We start from the raw sequence: 4,462 nt of genomic DNA on the forward strand, positions 1-4,462 counted from the left end.
AGGAAATGGGAGAGAAACTACATGAAATTAACATGTATTGAGCCAAGGATATTACTAACATTATTCCATTCAATCCACTCAACAATACCTTCTGCTGTGGGTCTGGCTCCATAGCCTGGTGATGAATGAAGCCCTATCCCATAGGACCATCTATGGTTCAAATACCAGCCCCCAGTGCTTAAAAACATGCTAGGTACAGTTTGTGCACATCCAAAATCCCAACAGGATATAAAAATGGAAAAATGGAGCAGAAGTGATTGCAGCATGACCATACTCCATTGGGGAGTACTTTCTCTCTCTCTCCATCTCTTTCTCTCTCCCTGGTGAGTGCATATGACCTCTGACAATAAAAAAAAAAAACCCTCTGCTATGGGTTTATTATCCCATTTTACAATAAATAAATAAATAAACAAATAAATAAATAAACGAAACTGAGGGTCATAAAGGCTAAAATTTTCCCAAGATCATACAGAAAATAAGAAACAGAGGAGACTCCAAATGCCATCCTATTTCCACCATGGCAAACTGGCTCACTAAAAGCATCAGTGGCCATTTCAAGTACTGAATACATCCAGAAAAAGTCAAAACGACTCTCTAGTTATGACCTATCCAAACATTCCCCCGATAAGGGACTTTTGATTATTATACTTAAATAACTACATATAGTAGTTAAGTACATTTACCACCTTTGTGAACTTAAATAAATCCCTAAAACATAACTATAAAAGGGCCAGATCCATGGTCTAGCAGTTAAGGGAGCCAAATCCCACATAGCTAACTATACAGTTCAAATCCTGGCACTGGCAACTTGAAAAACATACCAGGCATGTGTACATGCAGGCCCAAAATCCTGACAGGATGGAGAAATGAAGAAATTGCGACATGACCACCCCCCACTGGGCAGTGCATTCTTCCTCTCTCTCTCTCTCTGTGTCTCTATCTCTCTCTGGCAAGCAGACACACACTCTAACAAATGGAAACAAACAAACAAGCACAGTATGACCTTTCTGGAATAATGTAAAACTGTTACTTAGTTCTAATGGAATGCTTTTGGTAAAAATGCTTTGTCCTACCTATACCAGGCTATATCTCAAGACAGAGAAGGTAAAATTGTCTCCATTCATAGGGCTTCAAGGTGAAGGACATGTCCTTGGCAAAGACACAGGAGAAAAAGAAAAAAAAAAGATCATAGAGGTCCCAAGACACTGGGTAAGGATGAAGGAGAGCCCAGAACACAGCTGAGGTCTGGTACGGAGTTACAGGGTCAGAGCAGGACTAACAATGATAAGGGCCCCGCAAGAGCCCACCTAAGATCAGAGTCATCTCAGTGCTAAGTCTCCCAGTGGGAGTGGCTTCTTCCCAAGGGACAAGAGAGTCATAGGAGAAAGAAGCCAGCAGATCTTGGCTAAAACAAGAATATCATGAGTAATGAGTTCCAACCCTGTGGTTTTCTCCTTATCCTCAGATATGATAGTCTAGTTTTATACCTAGAGAGAAAAATAGAGGCTCTAAGATCCTAAAGGCAGTGAATTCTATGTTAAATGTTACTGGATTTTTCTATAGAGCCTAGAAGAGCACAAAACTCAAGTAAGTTGTCCATAAAGGCAGGAGACTGTGCCATCCTTCGGTGGTTCCTGTAACTGACTTTCCCTGTCTTTTGTGTCAGGGAGAGCTCCTGGAGGGCTTGTTAAATAGGCAATTTCCCAAGTTCTACTTGTAGAACTGGGTTGGAGAAAGAAGGAAGCCTTTTAGTATATGCTCTGGTGTTTCCAATGTGGAAAATGCTTGGAGGATGAAACATCTTTGAGAAATCCTCCAATAACCTATTGTCTCACATACCGTCTTTTACTAAAGTGATCTGTTTACAAGTCAGAGCAGAGTCTTTGTCTCTCATCCTTTTACTCGAGAGCCTGACAGAGCACTTGGCAAAGTGAAGGTGTCCAGTTGGGTTCAATAGATAGGGCAGATGATAAAATGCATCTTACTCCCATAGGAGCTGCTTTACATGTAGAGTTTGTGTTGTTGACAAGGGTCACCATATCCCCATACATCAAAACTGTGAGAGGCCAGGCAGTGGTGCAGCAGTAAAAGTTGGCACACTGCAAGGCTTACTCCTGTGGGAAGGTTCCAGGTTGGTGTTCAGAGACTTCCCTAAGTACACTGGTCACACCTCTGCCCATGATCTGCAGAGGGCTGAAGTTGGGGGTGGATCCTGTTAGGGGTGATGTCTCTCTCTCTCTCTCTCACGCTCACTCGCTTGCTCTCTCACTGTCTCACTATCGCTGAGTCTTCCTCTTTCTCTGTCTCTCTCACTCATGGAAGAAAGAAAGAAGTCACAACAAGTATTTTGGCAAAAATATTGAATAACTGAGTATTAGTGGTCAAGCTGAGAGGTACCCAAATCCATTCCTAAAACAAAAGTGCAACCCAGAACCCCTGCAATCACATGGAGTAGGAAGATTATGCTTCAAGAAATGTTTTATTAGAGCTCATCTAATCAACATGATAAAGTTTACCTTATAGTCACTTTGTAGATGAGAGAGCTGAGACATAAAGAAGTTAACTGATGGGCCAGCAGGTGGCATAGTGGTTACAGTGCTGGACTCCCAAGGTTCAAGTCCCCAACCTGGCAGCTTGAAAATCACACTGGTTGCATGTGCATATGTGCCCAAACCCCAGAAGGAGAATGGAGAAGGGATTGTCACATGGTCATCCCTCTTAAGGGGGGCATGATTTCTCACGTGGGTCAGCAGATGACGTAATAGGTAAGGTGCTGGATCCCCACATAACCATCTTCAGTCCAAGTCCCTGACCCACAGGCTTGGAGATCACAGCAAATGAATAGATAAATATTAAAAAATAAATAAAAGAAGTTAACTGACACTTTCAAGGCTGCTCCATTAATCAATGTCAGGCTTAGAACTCAGACCCAGGTCTCTATGTTTCATAAACCTCGAGATCTGAGAAGTACCTGCTTGTTTCATTTCTTTTTTTTTTCCTCAAAGAAAAAATAAATAAAATCTCTTCTTTTTTAATGCCTATACTGCTGCTACAGGGATATTTATCACAAGAAAGAGAAGGCATCATTTTAAAGTCCCCTGGACAGCTCTTTCCAGAGGCCTGAGCCATGGAAAATCTTCCCCAAAGCCCTTTGGAATTCTAAAAAGGAAACAAAATTAGAGTTAATTAAATGTGTAATTACTGTTGACTGTGGCAAGTATGCTTCTTTTAGGTCAGATTGATGATGCAGAGGAGTGATGGTGTTCGTGATTGTGGTGTGTGTACTTAAGATATTAGGGCTCTTGCTCAGTCCTGGGACCATTACTTAGAGGCAGGCTTGGTAGAGTTAGGAAAAGTGCTGCAGTGGATTTAAAAAAAAAAAAAAACTCTACAAGGAGCCTCTCCATGTTATGCACCTTATCCAGAATGGGATATTGTCTCACGCTCTGTGTGTACTGAGCAGGTTTCCCTTCAGTATTGCCACATCCCTTTCTAGCCAAATGCTTAGCAAATCATGCTAACTTTAAACTTTCCAGGTCAAGGTTCGGTTTTTATTTTTCCTCTTTCAAAAAAACCTTTTCTATTCCTTCGCTTTCAGGTTGTTTGCCATGCTATTGCAACTCTTCTGTCTTAATGCTTTCTGCCTGTTTAGGCATTCCAGATACTCTGTCAAGCTTTAGTCTCTGGGAAACACCTTTCTTTTGTCCAGTTCTCTGGCCCAACCACTATTTTTTTTTCTTTGCAAAGTTCCTTGGCAACTCTAGTTAAAATATTAAATTATAGGGGCACGCAGACCTGATCTACAGTAGATCTCAATGAGAGAGGTTGTTCCCCTTTCTTTCTTGCCCACTGCCTAGTGGTTTGAAAAATGCATCTCTCTGATACCTCATGGGCTGGTCAGCTGTGGCTTAATCAGCTTCATGATTCAAAGTAATTTTCCCCATCAATGACCTTTCTCTCATGTTGTTCACCACACCACTGGGAAGTAGGTAAGACAGAGAGGACTGCATCTACTTTGCAGGTTCTGCAGCTAAGGATTAAACATCAAGCTGACTTACCCCAGAGCCCCTTCCAGAACCATGGTTTTCTGCCTCCTATGTAATGGTCTTTAGTCCTGTTCCTTCCTGATGGTGCTCTTGCTGTAGCTAAGTATACTCCCAAGCTGGCTGATGTGTCCTCAATAGGAAAGAAGGGAAGGAGGAGGCAATCTTTGTTTTCATCTCCTGGAATGTTCCAATAGTTCCAGCTGTGGCTACAGTTCATGACTGCAGGGATTTTTTTACTTGTTTATTTTCTTTTGAAAGATCCTATCTAGATTCCAGCAAACTTTCCAGCAAACAGTACTTTGAGGCAGCTGGGGAAGGGAGGGCTGTTTCTTCCTTGTCATATGTCCTTAAAATAACATGATGGGGTAGGAAAGCCCTCAGGTCCCCTTGAGGTACCAAGGATAGCATAATGAATT

At 42.0% G+C, this 4,462-nt stretch overlaps 1 long non-coding RNA gene across 1 annotated transcript in view; it reads right to left on the reverse strand.

Annotated features, from left to right (window-relative positions):
* Positions 1-4,166, reverse strand: part of LOC102480352 (uncharacterized) — a 19,827-nt gene extending 15,661 nt beyond the window's left edge. The window contains exon 1 of the long non-coding RNA XR_333956.2: positions 4,059-4,166. This is a non-coding gene — a long non-coding RNA (uncharacterized LOC102480352). The remainder of the gene's footprint in view (positions 1-4,058) is intronic.
* Between the last annotated feature and the right edge of the window lie 296 nt (positions 4,167-4,462).

This window comes from Tupaia chinensis, unplaced genomic scaffold (genome assembly GCF_000334495.1).
Source record: "Tupaia chinensis unplaced genomic scaffold, TupChi_1.0 Scaffold000119_1, whole genome shotgun sequence".
Lineage (NCBI taxonomy): Eukaryota > Metazoa > Chordata > Mammalia > Scandentia > Tupaiidae > Tupaia > Tupaia belangeri.